Genomic DNA, 10,470 nt, shown 5'->3' with positions numbered 1-10,470 from the left:
AACTTTTTCTTAAAATATTAGTTGTAATTTATTTTTGAGACTTTCAACAGGGAAAGAAAGCCTACTTAACATCATTTCTGTGTGAAAGTGGTTTATTATTCAAATATTTGTTGGAAGGCTAATATTATGACTTATTTATAGAAATGCATAATAAAGGAAAGAATAATTTTTCTGTACTTGACTAGTGGAGAAGCTCATAAAAAAGAAGAAAATTATTTTGAGGACTGCTCAGAATATCCAGTTTAAACAAATTCATGAGGCAATTAGAGTAAAAAGACATTTTAGCTAACTCGTCTTGATTTGCATTATAATACTCAACTAAAAATTAAAACTTTTTTTTAGTAAATTAGAAATTTCAAATTTAACATATTCTAAACTTACAGTAGAATTCTAGAATTCTTCAGTTCAGTTCAGTTCAGTCACTCAGTCGTGTCCAACTCTTTGTGACCCCATGAACTGCAGCACACCAGGCCTCCCTGTCCATCACCAACTTGCGGAGTTGACTCAGACTCACGTCCATCAAGTCAGTGATGCCATCCAGCCGTCTCATCCTCTGTCGTCCCCTTCTCCTCCTGCCCCCAATCCCTCCCAGCATCAGAGTCTTTTCCAATGAGTCAACTCTTCGCATGAGGTGGCCAAAGTACTGGAGTTTCAGCTTTAGCATCATTCCTTCCAAAGAAATCCCAGGGCTGATCTCCTTTAGAATGGACTGGTTGGATCTCCTTGCAGTCCAAGGGACTCTCAAGAGTCTTCTCCAACACCACAGTTCAAAAGCATCAGTTCTTCAGTGCTCAGCTTTCTTCACAGTCCAACTCTCACATCCATACATGACCACAGGAAAAACCATAGCCTTGACTAGATGAACCTTTGTTGACAAAGTAATGTCTCTGCTTTTGAATATGCTATCTAGGTTGGTCATAACTTTCCTTCCAAGGAGTAAGGGTCTTTTAATTTCATGGCTGCAGTCACCATCTGCAGTGATTTTGGAGCCCCCAAAAGAAAGTCTGACACTGTTTCCACTGTTTCCCTATCTATTTCCCATGAAGTGATGGGACCAGATGCCATGATCTTTGTTTTCTGAATGTTGAGTTTTAAGCCAACTTTTTTACTCTCCTCTTTCACCTTCATCAAGAGGCTTTTTAGTTCCTCTTCACTTTCTGCCATAAGGGTGGTGTCATCAGCATATCTGAGGTTCCTGACATTTCTCCCAGCAATCTTGATTCCAGCTTGTGCTTCTTCCAGCCCAGCGTTTCTCATGATGTACTCTGCATATAAGTTAAATAAGCAGGGTGACAATATACAGCCTTGACATACTCCTTTTCCTATTTGGAACCAGTCTGTTGTTCCATGTCCAGTTCTAACTGTTGCTTCCTGACCTGCATACAGATTTCTCAAGAGGCAGGTCAGGTGGTCTGGTATTCCCATCTCTTTCAGAATTTTCCACAGTTTATTGTGATCCACACAGTCAAAGGCTTTGGCATAGTCAATAAAGCAGAAATGGATGTTTTTCTGGAACTCTCTTGCTTTTTCAATGATCCAGCAGATGTTGGCAATTTGGTCTCTGGTTCCTCTGCCTTTTCTAAAACCAGCTTGAACATCTGAAAGTTCATGGTTCACGTATTGCTGAAGCCTGTCTTGGAGAATTTTGAGCATTATTTTGCTAGCGTGTGAGATGAGTGCAATTGTGCGATAGTTTGAGTATTGTTTGGCATTGCCTTTCTTTGGAATTGGAATGAAAACTGACCTTTTCCAATCCTGTGGCCACTGCTGAGTTTTCCAAATTTGCTGGGATATTGAGTGCAGCACTTTCACAGCATCATCTCTCAGGATTTGAAATAGCTCAACTGGAATTCCATCACCTTCACTATCTTTGTTCATAGTGATGCTTTCTAAGGCCCACTTAACTTCACATTCCAGGATATCTGGCTCTAGGTGAGTGATCACACCGTAGTGATTACCTGGGTCGTGAAGATCTTTTTTGTACAGATCTTCTGTGTATTCTTGCCACCTCTTCTTATATCTTCTGCTTCTGTTAGGTCCATACCATTTCTGTCCTTTATCGAGCCCATCTTTGCATGAAATGTTCCCTTGGTATCTCTAATTTTCTTGAAGAGATCTCTAGTCTTTCCCATTCTGTTGTTTTCCTCTATTTCTTTGCATTGATCACTGAGGAAGGCTTTCTTATCTCTTCTTGCTATTCTTTGGAACTCTTCATTCAGATGCTTATATCTTTCCTTTTCTCCTTTGCTTTTTGCTTCTCTTCTTTTCACAACTATTTGTAAGGCCTCCCCAGACAGCCATTTTGCTTTTTTGTATTTCTTTTCCATGGGGATGGTCTTGATCCCTGTCTCCTGTACAATGTCATGAACCTCAGTCCATAGCTCATCAGGCACTCTATCTATCAGATCTAGTCCCTTAAATCTATTTCTCACTTCCACTGTATAATCATAAGGGATTTGATTTAGGTCATACCTGAATGGTCTAGTGGTGTTCCCTACTTTCTTCAATTTCAGTCTGAATTTGGCAATAAGGAGTTCATGATCTGAGCCACAGTCAGCTCCCGGTCTTGTTTTTGTTGACTGTATAGAGCCTCTCCATCTTTGGCTGCAAAGAATATAATCAATCTGATTTCGGTGTTGACCATCTGGTGATGTCCATGTGTAGAGTCTTCTCTCGTGTTGTTGGAAGAGGGTGTTTGCTATGACCAGTGCATTTTCTTGGCAAAACTCTATTAGTCTTTGCCCTGCTTCATTCTGTATTCCAAGGCCAAATTTTCCTGTTACTCCAGGTGTTTCTTGACTTCCTACTTTTGCATTCCAGTCCCCTATAATGAAAAGGACATCTTTTTTGGGTGTTAGTTCTAAAAGGTCTTGTAGGTCTTCATAGAACCGTTCAACTTCAGCTTCTTCAGCGTTACTGGTTGGGGCATAGACTTGGATTACTGTGATATTGAATGGTTTGCCTTGGAAACGAACAGAGATCATTCTGTCGTTTTCGAGATTGCATCCAAGTCCCATCACTTCATGGGAAATAGATGGGGAAACAGTGGAAGCAGTGTCAGGCTTTATTTTTTGGGCTCCAAAATCACTGCAGATGGTGACTGCAGCCATGAAATTAAAAGACCCTTACTCCTTGGAAGGAAAGTTATGACCAACCTAGATAGCATATTGAAAAGCAGAGATATTACTTTGCAAACAAAGGTCTGTCTAGTCAAGGCTATGGTTTTTCCTGTGGTCATGTATGGATGTGAGAGTTGGACTGTGAAGACGGCTGAGCGCCAAAGAATTGGTGCTTTTGAACTGTGGTGTTGGAGAAGACTCTTGAGAGTCCCTTGGACTGCAAGGAGATCCAACCATCTCCAACCAAGGAGACCCATCCAGTCCATTCTAAAGGAGATCAGATTAGTCCTGGGTGTTCTTTGGAAGGAATGATGCTAAAGCTGAAACTCCAGTACTTTGGCCACCTCATTCGAAGAGTTGACTCATTGGAAAAGACTCTGATGCTCGGACGGATTGGGGGCAGGAGGAGAAGGGGACAACAGAGGATGAGACGGCTGGATGGCATCACTGACTCAATGGACGTGAGTCTGAGTGATCTCCAGGAGTTGGTGATGGACAGGGAGGCCTGGTGTGCTGCGATTCATGGGGTCACTAAGAGTCGGACACGACTGAGTGACTGAACTGAACTGAACTGCATTTCAAACTCTTTTGTTGACCATGATGGCTACTGCATTTCTTCTGAGGGATTCCTGCCCACAGTAGTAGATATAATGGTCATCTGAGTTAAATTCACCCATTCCAGTCCATTTTAGTTCGCCTATTCCTAGAATGTCAACGTTCACTCTTGCCATCTCTTGTTTGACCACTTCCAATTTGCCTTGATTCATGGACCTGACATTCCAGGTTCCTATGCAATATTGCTCTTTATAGCATCGGACCTTGCTTCTATCACCAGTCACATCCACAACTGGGTATTCTTTTTGCTTTGGCTCCATTCCCTCATTCTTTCTGGAGTTATTTCTCCACTGATCTCCAGTAGCATATTGGGCACCTACTGACCTGGGGAGTTCCTCTTTCAGTATCCTATCATTTTGCCTTTTCATACTGTTCATGGGGTTCTCAAGGCAAGAATACTGAAGTGGTTTGCCATTCCCGTCTCCAGTGGACCACATTCTGTCAGACCTCTCCACCATGACCCGCCCATCTTGGATGGCTCCATGGGCATGGCTTAGTTTCATTGAGTTAGACAAGGCTGTGGTCCTAGTGTGATTAGATTGAGTAGTTTTCTGTGAGTATGGTTTCAGTGTGTCTGCCCTCTGATGCCCTCTTGCAACACCTACCGTCTTACTTGGGTTTCTCTTACCTTGGACCTGGGGTATCTCTTCACGGCTGCTCCAGCAAAGCGCAGCCGCTGCTCCTCACCTTGGATGAGGGTTATCTCCTCACCGCCACCCCTTTTGACCTTGAACGTGGAATAGCTCCTCTAGGCCCTCCTACACCTGCGCAGCCATCGGCTCCTTGGAGGTGGGGTTGTTCTTCCAGCCGCAGCCCCTGGCCTCGAGCGGGGGTAGGTCCTCCCGGCCGCCGCCCCTAGCCTCAGGCGTGGGGGCGTGGGGTAGCTCCTCCTGGCCACCGCCCCTGACCTCTGACGTGGGGTAGCTCCTCTCGGCCGTTCCTGCGCCGTGGCAGCCTGGCACTCTGGGCCGCTGCCCCTGACCTCAGACGTGGGGTAAGTCCTCTTGGCCGCCTCCCCTCGGGCATGGGGTCCTCTGGGCTTCTGCCCCTGACCTCCGACGTGGGGTAGCTCCTCTCGGCCGCGCTCAGTGCTCTGGTTGCAGCCGCCCACGCTAAATGCTAAACTGAGGATTTATAATCATGTGTCACAAGAAAAGCTGAACAATAGTAAATAATTACCTGCTTGCCTGCTAAGTCACTTCAGTGGTGTCCAACTCTTTGCAACCCTATAGGTAGCCCACTAGGCTCCTCTGTCTACGGGATTCTCCAGGCAAGAATACTGGAGTGGGTTGCCATGCCCTCCTTCAGGGGATCTTCCCGACCCAGGGATGTAAACCACATCTCTTCTGTCTCCTGCGTTGGCAGGTGGGTTATTTACCACTAGCGTCACCTGGGAAGCCCTCAAATAATGACATGGTAATAAATTTTTTGTTACTTGGCCTCTAAAAACCTCTTGACTCATTTATAATATGGGCAAAATAATAAGACTACTATAGAAGTTTATTATGAAGATTAAATTAAATAATATGCGTTTAGAACAGTAGCTGGTGTGTATGGTAAAGTGTTCAATAAATGTAAGCTTACATTATGTGGGGAGAAAAGCAAAAGATGGTTGTGCAGAAGTAACAGTTTAGTAAGTACCTAGGAAATTCTTTGCAGACAGAATGCATGTAGAGGTGGGTTTTATTCTATGCCCACCTACAAGACTCTGTGGTTTCTGCCCCTTATCCTAAGTACACTAAACTAAAAAGAAATTCGTAGGCTGCAGCTTGAGCTTTCTTTCATCAGTTGCTCCACTTAGGATCAGGCCTTTTCACACAGAAGAAAAGGCTTTCTGGGTCCTCTTTCACTTCTCACAGTCTGTATGTGGATTGGGTGCCAAGAATTCTGTTCCAAAATGAATGGGCACAAATCAGTCACATTTCTTGAGTCAGGTTGGAATTTAATTGTTTTTAATCAGAGACTTCTGGAAAGTGTATAGAATGAAGAGTTCAATGGGGTCTTTCCACTGTTAGGAAGTTCAACATAGAATAGTTTTAAGTTTCAGAATGTGAATAGAGGGAACACGTCAGGATTGATTTTTCTAAAACAATTTTGAAGAAAGAAAAGAAAAAACTTTTATTACATTTTAATTTTAGCTTTAGTTCTGGGCTTTGAGACAGTACATGAAAAAAAAAAAAAAAAAGACTAATGTCCTCAACTCAGCTTTGCACATATTGTTCTCCAATGAGTACAAGGTAAAATTTGGCCCGCTCCTGATGTGATTCCAATTACAAAATGTACGATACAAGATTTTATGGAAGTTCTTCTGAACCCAAGGTCTCCCCAGATGGAGGCTTTGAGGCAAAAGAAATCTAATGATATCTAAAGAGGAGATAGGCCAAACAGCATAAATGTGAACAGCATCAGAAGGTCTGGATTTTATCTTTCTTCATCCCCTAAACAGATCCCTTTCCTTCTTTGGCCCTTATTTTTTCATCAGTAGGAAAATGATTAGGTTAGCTCAGAGAATCTTAATTTAAGATCTTTGCCTGTTAGGTGGATCCTAAGTGGTATGATAATCACAAAACCCCATGCAAAATTTTGTGCACAGTAGATTTCTGGAGAGGAGGGCCATAGTTTTGCTTTCATCAGAGTCTCAAAAAAATCCAGGTGGCAGCCCTTGTAGAAGTCTCAAAGCAGCTCTTCATCACTTAAATAATTTTATGATCTTGGCAGTTAGGATTGTTAGGAAGCAGATTAAAGACCTATGTTTAAGAGAGGCAAGACTGATCCATTTTCATTACTTGTAATTAGTCCGTTTTATTTAGTGAAAAATAAATATCTAAAATAAGCAGGCTGTCAATAAAAAAGGCATTATGAGAATCCAGAGGTCAACTTTCTTGCCCTATAAAAGCCATAGTACATAGCAAACATGTTTGTTTTTCTAATTTACTTATTTGTCTGCATTGGGTCTTAGCTGTGGCACACGGGAGCTTTATTGTGTCAGGCAAAATATTGTCATTGCAATGTGTGGGCTCAGTAGTCTTGGCTCGCGGGCTTAGTTGCCCTGCTGCATGTGGGATTTTAGTTCCCTGATCAGGGAACAAACCCGAGTCCTCTGCTTTACAAGGTGGATCCTTAACCACTGGACTACCAGGGCAGTCCCACAAATATGTTTTTATTTGTATTTTTGAAGTATAATTTACATACAACAAAGTGCACAAATCTTACATGTACAGCTCGATGAATCTATACGTATACAAACCTGCAAAACCTGCCCAGCACCCCATAAGCCTCCCTTCTATTCCCCAAATATCACCTCTACCAAACATAGTTACTATTCTGACCTCTGTCATCATAGGTAAGTTTTGCCTGTTCTTGAACTTTATGTAGATGGCATCATACAGGATGTAAAACTACTAGCATATACCTTTCTGCTCTGTTGGGAAGCAGTATGGTGCCAGGGAAAGAGGACAGACAATTTTGGAATCAGAAACACAGTGCTTGAATCAGTCTCCATAGCTCACCCACTTTGTTATCTTGAACAAATGACTTAATCTTTTTAAAATTCTGTAAAAAAAAAAAAACAAAAACAAAACACTGTAGTAATAAAAACCTGTCTGGCAAGTCTTATGCTGCTGCTGCTAAGTCGCTTTAGTCGTGTCCGACTCTGTGAGACCCCATAGACGGCAGCCCACTAGGCTCCCCGGTCCCTGGGATTCTCCAGGCAAGAACAATGGAGTAGGTTGCCATTTCCTTCTCCAATGCATGAAAGTGAAAAGTGAAAGTGAAGTCACTCAGTCGTGTCAGACTCTCAGCGACCCCACAGACTACAGCCCACCAGGCTCCTCCGTCCATGGGATTTTCCAGGCAAGAGTACTGGAGTAGGGTGCCATTGCCTTCTCCAGTAAGTCTTATGAGAGTAGCTTATTAAATACTTTATGTAAGGTGTCTGGCTCACTGAAGGGGCTCAAGTTTGTTTAATTTTCCTTTCCTTCTCCCTAGAAAATTTCTATTCCACCTTCTAGATCCTGGGTCTAGGAGTGCTTCCTAAAGGAGGCCTTTTCTAACTTCCTACCAAGCAAAATTGCTATTTTCTTGGGTCTCTTTATTTCATTAATGTGCTTTGTATGTTCCTCTGCTATAGCATTTAGCACAGTCTACTGTCAGACATGACTAAACAAAAACAACTGTAGCTATTTGTTGCTATTACTACAAGAATTTGAGAGTCTTGTGGTCAGGAACTATGTAATTTCACCTGTATTTCACCAGTGCCCTTACTAATAAAAGAAATTCAATAAATTTTTGTGGAATAAATGAATTCTGCTCTACTGGCATTCTTTTAGAAGTATGTACTGTAGATAGCAGAATTAACTTTGAAACTATTAAGAGAAAGAATGTGTAGATTTTGAGTTTGTTAAAATGTGTGTTTCAATGATTAGTGGCTTAAAAAACAAAGCAATACTTTATATACATGATACAGACACTGCGTTACAGGCGCATTTCCATGAAAATAAGTGAGATTTGGCACAATAAACAACTTACATGGAAAGGCTAACAAATGGAATGAGTTTGTAACTTTTCCAAAGTTGGAAAACACAAGACAAAGGAAGAGACTACAGGGCAGTGAATGAAGGAGCAACTTATACCGAATGGTCACACAATTAGAGGAATTTTGTTGATTGTTTAATCTTTCATTAGTCTTTTGAGAAGAGAAGATGTGGAAATTCCAGGGTTACAATGGAATCTTAGAAGATGACAGAAAATATGTAGGTGGGTGGGTGTCATGTTAAGTATACTTAGAACATACTTTCATTTCTAAGGAGTATCTAAAGTGTGTGTTGCTGTTCAGTTGCTAAGTTACATCTGAATCTTTGTGGCCTCTTGGACTGTAGCACACCAGGCCCCTCTGTCCTCCGCTATCTCCTGGAGTTTGCTCAAACTCATGTTCATTGAGTGGGCGATGCCATCTAACCATCTCATCCTCTGCCATCCCCTTCTCCTTTTGCCTTCAATATTTCCCAGGATCAGGGCTTAAGTAGTCATAAAATTGTAATAACCTCTTAGACATAATTGCAACAAATTCAATTTAACTGTTTCTTATTGAATGCGATTTCCCTCAATTAAACAAGGATCTGTCCCAATGATCAAATGTAATGATAGCTCCATCCTGAAATTGAAGCCATCCTTTACATCCGGCAATTCACATTTATGGCCCTACAGCAGTTACACCCATCTCTGGCCCTAAAGGCAGCCTAAGTGGACAGATATTAGAGTGCCTTCCCTGACTTACTCCCTGCACACATAGGGTGACCACACCTCCTGGTTGACCTGGCATAATTATTAATCGTGTCCACTTTCACACTCAAAAATATCCCAAAATGAGTTGACAAATTTTGTCACCTTACCTTTGGGCCTCACACACAACCTGTCCAGTCCTCTCTCAGCCCCCCTCTTCCCACATCCCATGCTTTATTAAGCCTCAGAACCCTTTCCCACATTCTTTCCCTCAAGTTCTCATCAATTAGTCCTTGAAGTGTTAGTCAAACACATCAGCAGTAAACATCAAGAATGCAAAGCAGGAAGGGATGAAAGTTGGTTAAAGAAGGCAGTGAAAGAAGGAGTAAAAGGAGGAGGAAGATTGTATACTAAGGTTTTCTTACAAATTATCATGAAATTTATTTCCTTTTGGCATTACGAAACTAGCTTTGAAGACGGTTTTGTGAGAGGAAACCCCAAACAGAGTGACTTCTTTGAAAGCAGAGTGACTTCTTTGAAAGATGCCACTTGCCGAACCTGTAAGTTTTGGAGTGTTTATGGGAACAAAACACAGGACTGCTTTGTAAGCACATCAGGCATTCAAGACTTACGTGTTGTCAGATCCGCTGACAAAGAGAAAAACGTTCCTACGATTGCAACTCTGTACAAGGTGCTGTTCAGGCGCTTGTGAGAAATTTGTGCCTCTTTTTTTTTTCTTGGTTCGTTATCTGGACACTTTTGAGGTTGATTGCTGTTAAAAAAAAAAAAGATTTGTCCTACAGTGTAGTACAGAAACAAAGGAGTTACACAAGTATGGCATGTGTACTTATTTATTTTAGGAAAATCAGTATATACAAATAGAGAAAAAAATGATCAGAAATCCCGTTCTTTTAAAAAATATATTTTTTGTTTTTGGTTGTGCTGGGTCTTTGTTGTTACACGTGGGCTTTCTCTAGTTGCACTGAGCAGGGGCTACTCTCTAGTTGAGCTGTTCGGGCTTCTCACTGCGGTGGCTTTTCCTGTCGTGGAGCACAGGCTCTGGGGTACACGGGCTTCAGTAGTTGTGGCACAGGGGTTCATTAGTTGCGTCTCTTGGACTCTAGAGCGTGGCTCAGCAGCTGTGGCACGTAGGCTCAGTTGTTCTGCAGCCTGTGGGATCTTCCCACACCAGAGATCGAACTGTGTCCTCTGCATTACAAAGCAGGTTCTTAACCATTGGATCACCAGGAAAGCCCAGAAATCCCATTCTTAAAAATAATTACTATAAACATTGGTGTTGAACTTTACAGAGGTTTTCTGTATGCTTTATATACACTTTTAAAGGCAGATACATTTTATGTAAAAATAAGATTAAAAAGGAAGCAGCTACTATCAATAAAATAGCTCAAGAAAGCCAAGGAGCATAGCCCAGAATGACCTACAAAGTCTAGAGACCCCTTAAAAATCCTCAGCAAGTATCCACATTCCATTTCAGGAATATTGATTCATGAAATAA

This window comes from Bos javanicus, chromosome 21 (genome assembly GCF_032452875.1).
Source record: "Bos javanicus breed banteng chromosome 21, ARS-OSU_banteng_1.0, whole genome shotgun sequence".
Classification (NCBI taxonomy): domain Eukaryota; kingdom Metazoa; phylum Chordata; class Mammalia; order Artiodactyla; family Bovidae; genus Bos; species Bos javanicus.
The sequence above is the reverse complement of the archived record's forward strand: the minus strand, read 5'-3'. Positions refer to the sequence as shown.